This window comes from Haliotis rubra, unplaced genomic scaffold, assembly GCF_003918875.1.
Source record: "Haliotis rubra isolate DU_JTF1 unplaced genomic scaffold, ASM391887v1 Scf1550, whole genome shotgun sequence".
Classification (NCBI taxonomy): Eukaryota; Metazoa; Mollusca; class Gastropoda; order Lepetellida; family Haliotidae; genus Haliotis; species Haliotis rubra.
In genome coordinates, this window is record NW_025765504.1 from 144,311 (window position 1) to 154,510 (window position 10,200).

The 10,200-nt window shown below is 41.2% G+C and overlaps 1 long non-coding RNA gene across 1 annotated transcript; it reads left to right on the top strand.

Moving 5' to 3' along the window:
- The first annotated feature begins 4,908 nt into the window (after positions 1 to 4,908).
- On the top strand, positions 4,909 to 6,566 carry LOC124270842. Its single transcript, XR_006896889.1, has 2 exons — positions 4,909 to 5,098; positions 6,373 to 6,566. It is a non-coding gene; the product is annotated as an uncharacterized LOC124270842 (long non-coding RNA).
- Positions 6,567 to 10,200: the final 3,634 nt, after the last annotated feature.

Sequence of the window (10,200 nt, forward strand, 5' to 3'; positions counted from 1 at the left end):
ATCCCTTTTAACAGGAATCAAACAGTAAACGAACCAGATGTGGAACCAACAAAATGACCAAGAAAATGTGCCGTAATTAACCGTATTCTACAATAAGTTAAAATGATGATACAAATACATCACCTTGTCTAAAATTGTGAGGCAGTACACTATGCGTGCAGTGAATGTAGCTATAATGATAGAGATGGGGAGATTCACCTCTCATTAACAGTAATCCAACTTGCAGCTAAAGCTAGACAGGCGTGTGATCAGGGTTTTGCAGGTATTCCGCCGTGATATTGCTTGAAATATTGCTAAAAAGCGGCGTAAAACTGAAATCACTCATTCTAACATGATTTGTAATGTGAGATAAGAGACAATAGATGGCTCCCCGTTTTAAGACCAAAATATCTTGCTGGACATTCCCATATCATTCTACATTGTTTGGTCGTCACAGGACATGCCTTTAGTGGTCTAACACAAGTCTAACTACAGCACACCACCCCTCACTGCCTCTACAGGTACAATGTTACACAAGTCCAACTCCAGCACAGCACAGCACACCCTCCCCTCACTGCCTCTACATGTACAATGTAACACAAGTCCAACTACAGCACACCTCTCCCCTCACTGCCTCTACATGTACTATGTTACACAAGTCCAACTACAGCACACCACTCAACAAATAACACTCTCTTATAACACTATACTACACAGGAAGTTCAACAACCTTCTGGAAGCCGTGTCAGAGGGTGCTAAAGACGCCATACCGATCGTCGCGAGTGTGGTTGTCAACCAGATCATATATATCGCCATCATCAACTTCGTTGACTCCACGTTACTTTGGTTCGGGGCAGAGTGGGCGTGGCTGGATTGTCGTTTGAGGTAATTTGAATAAATATCCTTAAAGGTCACATGCAACGTAAAACACAACTTTGCAGATTCTGATACCTTCGGTATGGACTTACCGAAACAAATCATCAAAAGTGCAAATTCAGTTTAAAGAGTTGAAAAATAACGCGATGAAATAAACCGCTCGAAATCGGAGTTCAAACGATTCACTAATTTTTCCCAGCACTTGGGGAAGAAGTGGTTTCAACAGTTGGGTTGCGCTGCGCTGGGCTGCGCTCAAAGCACATGCGCAGTGAAACAGGTTCTTGCAGCTTGGAAGCGTGTTGTCCAGTGAATACTCGGTGAAGGCTTTGGTGTGAACTATTTTCTAATGTTTTGTTGATATTTCACAGGCGCGAGCTTTTGATATGTTATGACAGTAGATTACCGATTTAACTGTTTATATAATTTCATTTGTCTATTTCACCACACGTACTTCTTACCGAGTCACTTTCTCAATTCGATACTCAAAAAGCAATGTCATTATTTAGCGCTGACAGAATTTCTAACTGTGATATAGATATGTCGTTGTCACCAAACAAAACTCAACGTCTGTTTTATTGACACCTATGTGTCTGCCTGCCTGTCTGCTAATGACAATATTCAATACACAACTTCGATCACTGACCACATGCAATTTGAACTTAACACCTATCAGGCTATACACCATAAACAAAACGCATTGATTTATGACCCGAGTTCGGTCTCTGTCACATTATGTAATTACACAGACAGGCAGGTGTGATACTTGTACACATGACATGTTATGATGTCTGTTGATTGCAAAATGTTATACACAAAAATGAGCATGTATTTACAAAACCCAACATCTCTATATATACACACACAATGAGCTGTGTGGGCATCTGCAAATGAACCAGCTGTTACAATTGAGTGCACACCCACCGCTCTGACTGGGTTCGGTATCCCGGCTGCTTCGTTTCGAGGGAAGTAAACCCAAGTACAAAATATTACATGTTTGATTTGTGATAGTACGCTTATAATTTTTGTTTATATGTTATTTCACAATCAGCAATGTATATTTTATGTCATGAATAAGTGACAATTGTGTTGTAAGTATGTTTGATTTTTGGTTGCATGTGACCTATAATATTGCCAGTTATTGTCAAGTTTTTTGTGAGAGGAGTGAGTGAGTGAGTGAGTGAGTGAGTGAGTGAGTGAGCTTATTTCTGCGCTGCTTTTAATAATATTCCAGAAATATCACATCGCTTATAGCAATATTTTGTGAATGGGTCATATATTTATAGAACGCGGGTTTCTTCTTATATATCAACCTATATAGCCTTGACATATGAATTATGTTTATAGTACTACTTACATTTGACTCTATCAGAGACACAGCGGAGCAGCAGCAACATGTACATCAGTGTGGATGAGCGAATGAGTTTTGTTTTACGCCACTTTTAGCTATAGTACAGCAATATCACGATATGGGCTTTACAAAGTGTAAGGTTCCATGTGGGGAATCGGACCCGGGTCTTCGGAATGACGAGTGAAAGCTGTAACCACTAGGCTACCCGCCGCCCATCATTGTGGATGAGGTAAAACTGTCCTCAGTTCGCCTAGGTCCAACATCACTGTGGAAATATAGAAAGGTTTTCTTGAAATGGATTTGTTTTGCACGAGACAACACAGTCTCGTCAGGCTCCATCGATAACGTGTCATCAAACACCGGTCGCGTTGAACGTTGCTCATGGTATCAACCACTGGATTGCTTTGGTCTCGACTACTTAGAGACGGTATTTATCAGCTGGGATGATCACAGGGCAATATGTAAACTTTGTATATGCATCGGTAGCCTTGATATTACCGACACGTGTTTAGAAGTAGCCATTTTGTTCTCTATAACGTGGTAGCAGAACGGCGCGGGTATTGTTATTCCTATGTAAAATGGTATTTTATTTTGTTTCAGTTCCTGTGCTCCTATGGTTTCTATCCCATCGTGTACGTCATGGGCTTTTCGAGCACGGATTTCTTTGAAGATTGGCGAGTTGTTTGGCATTAAGACATTTGCAAACTCATTTTACGGTTATCAACTGTTTGGAAAGCTGATTAAGAATCGCCATGCTTTGGAGCAGTACGGTGCCTCTACTAACGGGACTTGGCACTGGGAGGACCGAGACATCGTTCTGGACCTCACCAACAGGACGCTTCCTGGAGGGGTCCTGACGGTGGGTGTGTGAGCGAGTGCGTGTGCATGCGTGCATGCGTGCATGCGTGCGTGCTCAGACATTAAAATTTACGTTTCGGTATTGCTTTCCATGCTTGATGCAGGTCGTGTTCCAAAACAGCATTTTTTAACCGTATGATAATCTCTAGTGTTTTCTATAATGCTATACTGGTTTGAGGTCGGGACCACCCTTGACGTAAAATATCGCCATTGTCTCGTGTACGATTGGGCCCTGCTTTGTCGTCCATGAACGTTGACTTCGTGTTCAGACGATGGTCATCAAATTTCTGGAAAAAACTGTGTCTTGAATGCAAGTAATCGTTAATAATTTACAGTTACCACATCAATGAACCCCAGCCAACCGGTACTGCTCCAAAATATTCTGTTGCATTATATGTAGTGTTCCTCCGTCGCCCAACGCCGACGAGTAACGCAAGAAGTCACGAACAACAGAAATCTACTTTGTCCGGCCAGAGGACCTTTAGACACGACGTCAAATTCCAGTGATAACGAGCTTGAAACCAAACGAGCCGTCCTGCAGCTTTGTGCTTAAGGGACAAATGCAAACGTCTGATACATGGCCGATTGAAGGCGATTTCGGACGGTTCTGCTGGACAAACGACGATGTGGAAGCCACTGATTTTAACACGCCACTTGACATGACCGGATGAAGCCTTGACCGATCCTGTCTAGGACACTTGAACACTGACAGGATCGGATGGTCAGGGCTCGCTGACTGGGTTGACATGTCATCGGTTCCCAACTGCGTAGAGCGATGCTCATGCTGTTGATCCCTGGATTGTCTGGTCCAGACACGATTATTTACAGACCGCCGCCATATAGTTGGAATAATGCTGAGTGAGTCGTAAAACTAAACTCACTCACTCACCTGAACGCTGACGGTCCTAAACATGATCTGGCCAGTCGGCTGAGAGTCGATGGTCGACAACCAACATCCTTTCAATAGCCCTCTCAATGGCATGCCACCATTCCACATACCCAAAACGTGCCATCTTTGGGCAGTTGTCGGCTGAACAGGACCCATAGTTGCTCATCAATAACGATTTCAATTGACTTTTGTTGTCGAGCTGGAAGAACTGTTACTGACACCTGACAATTGTTTAATACATGTGTACAGGTATTGTGCTTGATGATCACGTTTGATCCTGGCACGTGTATATCAATGTATGGAACCCCAAAAGGGTAAACGTAACCTTACAATTGGGTGAGTAAGAGTTTAAGTCACATCGGCAATATTTCAGCCTTATCGTGACTACAAACAAGTTATAATTTTACAACAGATAATGGTAAATTATAAATATCAGTCAGCGAAGGACAGTATAACAACTAGTTTATCCCAGATTTCAATATAAAACTAGTAATTAACACTAGAATACACTTACTATAGAGGACGATACAATATAAAAACAGGCTATTGATCGCCAACAATTAAAAGGTAGATCACCATGCTAGGGAGTACTCTTTCTTCCTGCATGGACCCTAGCTGGATTTTACACCGTCCCTTTAGCCGTTAGCAAGTTAGATAAATCTAGCTATACATTAAAAAAGAACATATATTCTACGATTAAAATAGCAGTAGGTTTAAATGTACTATGAATGTAATGGGACTACGTACCTTCTCAGGAGGACGTAACCTTACAAACACACATAATTCTGATATGAATAGAAATGGCTATATGGACATACAAAGATCACAGTTGTTGCCACACTCTCCCCAGGCATATATCAAGCCGACACGTAGTGATGAGAGTAATGCACTGAAACAAAATGACTCACCCACAGACCCAAACAGAACAGCATACAACCTTGTTGATTATTGACATTTTCGTTCCCAGAAACGATCTGAAGTGATAGGGACGTACGCATTCTGTGGACAGAACCATCTGGCAGCGATTGGGGTGACCCTGGGAGTGTTCTGTACCTTGATCCCCGCGAGGAAGGGAACCATCACCAAATACATCGCACGTGCTAACGTATCGGGGCAGCTGGCGTGCTACATGACAGCGTGTATTGCAGGTACGTTTACATGACCATGACATGACAACCAAACATATTATAATATCAACCAAAAGTAGCCATACTGTTAACAAATAACAGCAAAGTTATGTGGTGGTGGTGTGTGGAACTGTGCATAGATACCAGGTCACAAATCATGTGAAGTTAAGCAACGTTGGTCGCGGACAGTCATTTGATTAGGGACCGTGTTTGGGAGCTTGAGTTTCTTCTCCTTTCCAGTCCTGTCCCACACGAAACACACGTGGCACATGTGGTCTCACCTTTGGCAACTGAATTTGTTCACGAATTGCCTCTGTGCACCGAGCAGTGATGGGTACCCGGTGTGATACGTCAAATGCAGCTTTGGTTATCCGGGTTAATAATTCCTGCAATAAGTGCGTGGACACGTTATACATAGCCATTAGTATTATATCATTATGTCAGCGAGTAAAAGTAACACCAACACTAAGATCTTCCTTATCCCCATCATGCTTGTCGTAAGAGGTGGCTAACGGGATCGGGTGTCCAGGCACGGTGACTCGGTTGACACATGTCATCGTATCCAATTTGCGAAGATCGATGCTCATGCTGTTAACCACTGCATTGTCTGGCCCAGACTCGATTATTTACAGACCGCAGCCATATAGCTGGAATATTGCTGACTGCGGCGTTAAACCAAAGCAAACGTTATCCCCACATTGACGACATGCACAGACCACTCGTAGCGCCAGCATTAGTTTGTGGAACAGATTGTTCCTTTTCCAATTTACTTTATACAAAGCTCTTCCTGGTTTTATTCTGTTTCCTTGTATCTCCTTGCGCTGATTTGACAAAGCCATCGTTCCGCAACGACTACCGTAAGTCCTGTACTTTATATCAGTCGTAGCTCTTCGAGTGAGTGAGTATGTTTTTAGCAATATTCCAGCAATATCACTGCGGGGGACACCAGAAATGGGTTTCACACATTGTACCCATGTGGGAATCGAACCTGGGCCTGCGGTGTGACGTAGCGCTACAACCGCTCAGTGAAACCCGGAGTCTCCCTACCTTACATCACCCAATCTCCGTCCATCCCATCTTCTCTCTCAATTCGCTGGTCCAGACGAAGACCTTGAATTGTCTCAAGGACAAAATGAGTAAGCGCGTTTCTGAAGTACTCTGTTTCGATATTGTTGGAATATTGCTTAAAGCGCTGAACCCATCACAAACTCAACTCTCCCTGTCTCGCCATATTTGACCACATGAAACCACCCAAACTGGCCGATAACCAACATTCAAACCAATCTTATTTTCAGGAATGCTGTATGATGAATCGTTTGTCTGAACCTCCCTTGTTCAGGAGTAATGGATGTGGATGTAAATAATGCTTTCCGACTCAAAATAATCTTCTGCGTTCTGGCCCAGGAGAATCGAACCCGGATTTGTTCGTAGATGTTTCAGAATGATATCCGAGAAATCAGGAAATAAGCACATGTAATACTTTCAACCGTCAAGTATGGAAAAAGTATGAAGGAAGGTATGTCTCTGTGTTGAATGTACAGACGTTTCTAGGACAACAGGAGAAAATGATCATCTATTAATGATCTGAGGTACTCTCATTACACTCGTGACCGGTCCCTTGCCATTCTGGGACAACCTTTCTTTTACTTTACGGAATATGCAGTTTGTTATGAACGCCTGCGGCCATAGGTTCCGCTATGACCGCAGGTCTGAATGCAAGATTGCACCAGGTGTATGACCAGTCATCATCATATATCTGTGTTAACGGGATTCATCAAAGTAGCCAATGTGTAACACCTGCTTCACTGACCTGAATTATGGTTTAAAGTACAGTAAAAGTGAATGTAACTTGACTATGGGTTTATCATCCTCTTCTTAATGTGACTCTATGAGATGAAGTTCAGAGTTCAGAGAAAGACCTGGATATTCGTGTTGTCCGTCACTGGTCTGCCTCTGGCGTTTACAATGTAGGGTATCCGACCTTGGTAGTCAAGTCCCCGGAAATCCAGAAACCCAAACCTTCCCTGCCTTGTTGGAGACAACCTGTAATAAGCCGTACGACTTGGGTAGATGGGATTATCGAAATCTTACTGAACAAACCTCAACTATGGCAAAGGTTGTCAACCAGGAATGCTTCAAGCGTGACGCTGGCCTCTAAATAAAAGGGACTGTGGAGTAGCCTAGTGGTTAAAGCGTTCGTTCGTCACGCCGAAGACCCGGGTTCGATTCCCAACTTGGTACCATGTGTGGATCCCATTTCTGGTGTCCCTCGCCGTAATGTTGCTGGAATATTGCTAAATGCGGCGTAAAACTAAACTCACTCACTCACACTAAATAATCCAAAACGGTGCACAACAACTGTCGTAAGGTTTGATGACGTCATGCCCAACATGACGTCATAGATTGTTGCTCATGTTATCTTTCACTGAGGTTTTGTGTCCACGTGGATCAAGTGTAGGCCAAAGCCATGCAACAGGAATAGTTGTGTTAAACCACGAAAACATTTCATCCTATAGGCCATTATGCGTTGGTATGTTGTATGTGTCGAGGGATCTGAGTGCAATAAACAGGATTCAGTTTTGAGGTTGTTTTGTTTTTGGGGTGTTTTGGCTGTTTAACGCTACACTGAGAAATATGACAGGGGATTGTAACGCTAAAGACTGCCATCAAGGTATATGCTGGCACTGACGGGGTCTTAGTACTATACAAAAAGGAAAGGGATGTAACGACGTCAACACACCGCAAGCTCGTTTCAGGACGAATTATACTCATGATCACTGCCCACAACCCCATGACACTATACACGCATTAAAACCAATAGATTTACCTACAAAATGAGACATTATACATCACAAAAATCAAAGCATTGGGTGCTAGGGTCTTCTGAACCTCGAAAATTCGTGAGGTTTCGATTCCGAGCCAAAATCGAGCTCCAGAATTTGTACCGCTAACTTACCGAATGTATTGCTTGTTGCATCGTGTACGCTCACACCGCGCTCCAAAACACGATGAATCGATGGCACCTGTCTCCCGCGCTAATCGCCAGCCTTTCCGAGACACGTAAACCGTACTGTCGTAATCAGTTCACCTATGTTTATGCATCACGATCGGGCTTGAGCCATACCCCTTCGCCATTGACGACCTTGGCATTGCCTATCCCGCACCGAAAAATAGCCTCCCATCTGATTGGCTATAAATAAAACAAGCACTGATTCCCCCCAAACCCTCACGTCGTCTGTTAATGTGGCGCATTTCACAATCATGTCAACAATAAATGGTAAGTAATTATTTTCTTTCATATAATTTCTCATATTTTCCCATGATTATGTATCATGTTTAATTGATGTCAATACATTTCATGAAGAGTGTAGAGCTAAAACATTTTTTTTTTTTTAGTTGTGTTGATCAAATTGTTAAAGAAAAAATTATAACAGTTATCTGTTTTCAACTATGGATACAATGTTAACTGTAATATTTTATGACTGCTTTAATAACACTTATGAAGAAAATGTGAGTCTGTATTGTAATTTAAATGTAAAATCTGTCAAGTCATAATCTGAAATTTATGAAGACCTTTCAAATGACCCATAAATATTTCCCATATTTTTTGGTACAAAGTCTAAATATTTGATGAGTTGGTATTTCACTTGGGTCACGTGACATGTAACAAACTGGTGTCATATCGTCATTAATATCTATCCTTAATTCCACAAGTAAATGTCAAACTGTATGCCCTTACCCCATGTTGGCCTCTGAATCTTTTCTGGGAAGACAATTTGAAGTTTCACGAAAATACATCAACTCAAAATGAATGAAATGTAAAAAATATTTAATCTGCATACATCATCTATGTCATGTTAACATGGGGATCATGGCATCAGTAATGCATAAATCATGAAAATAAAAGTTTATGAGTGGGTGAATTTAGTTTTACGCCGCACTTAGCAATATTCCAGCTATATGGCGTTAAAAGTATATGAATATGTTATAGAGACAATTAGATTTCTTTTTTTACAGCTGAAAATATAAATTTTACATATGGCTTTGGTTTATCTACATGGAATGTGCTCTAGTAATCCTGATATTAAACCTTGCAACCTATTAATAATTATAACATGCCCCTATGTCAAAGATATTTATTGTACTTAAGGCATCCGGTAATACAAGTATATATACAGCACATGTTACAGACATTTCACACAAAGAAATTACAGTTCAGATAAGATATTGCTTCCAAGGAAAACAGCATTTTTTTTTCATAAAGCCCAAGATTACGTATTACATTTTCATATTTGGAGGATAAAATGGGAAGCAAAAGGCAGATGTGGTAGGATATTTTAACAGGTAATTATTTGGGATGGTATTTTTCTTTAAATCAGCATAATGTGGGCGTACAACAAAGCAAAGTGAATTTCATCTTCTATAGCTGAGTTACATAATGGAAATATCCCTTTAAACGTCTCTCTATTGAAAATCAGTCTGCCCCTTTATTTACTGATAAGCCCTAATAACTCCAATCGAAAATTGACAAGTGTGCGTTTGATATTTCTAGATGTCAATACAGATAGATATAGTTCTGGTTGAATTAAGCTCTATGTGATCCATGTACAACTGGTATCTTGAACTATTGTCTAGACAGGAATGCCATTCTTGGATAATACATGCTAACAGATTGTTCTCGAAATTGCTTAAGAAGCCAGATTAATATTACCTTCAACTTTTAGATTTAGCCACACAAAATCCAAAGCCATGAGAAAAATAAAAGAGTTCTAATATGACACGCCCATGTTGTCCTAACAACACCCTATCATCAAAACGTGCTAGCAAGTTATAAGCTAGTTTGGTTTTGTATTCTGTTCGTGCATTCCAAGGATCTTTAAACCAATATTTTTAAAGATCTCGATTTGTGAATTTATATATATCGGATATCTACCGTATTCTCCCATACACCAAAAGTTGGTGCTGCTCTGCACTACATTTAAAAGCACCTTACATGCTGTGTGCTGCGTAGTTTCTCTAGACATTCACGACGCTGACACATCTATAAAGCATAATCGGTTGGATTTCCAGTGCATCAAACAATTTAAAATATATATTTCGGGGTTAAAATTCCTGTACCCTGG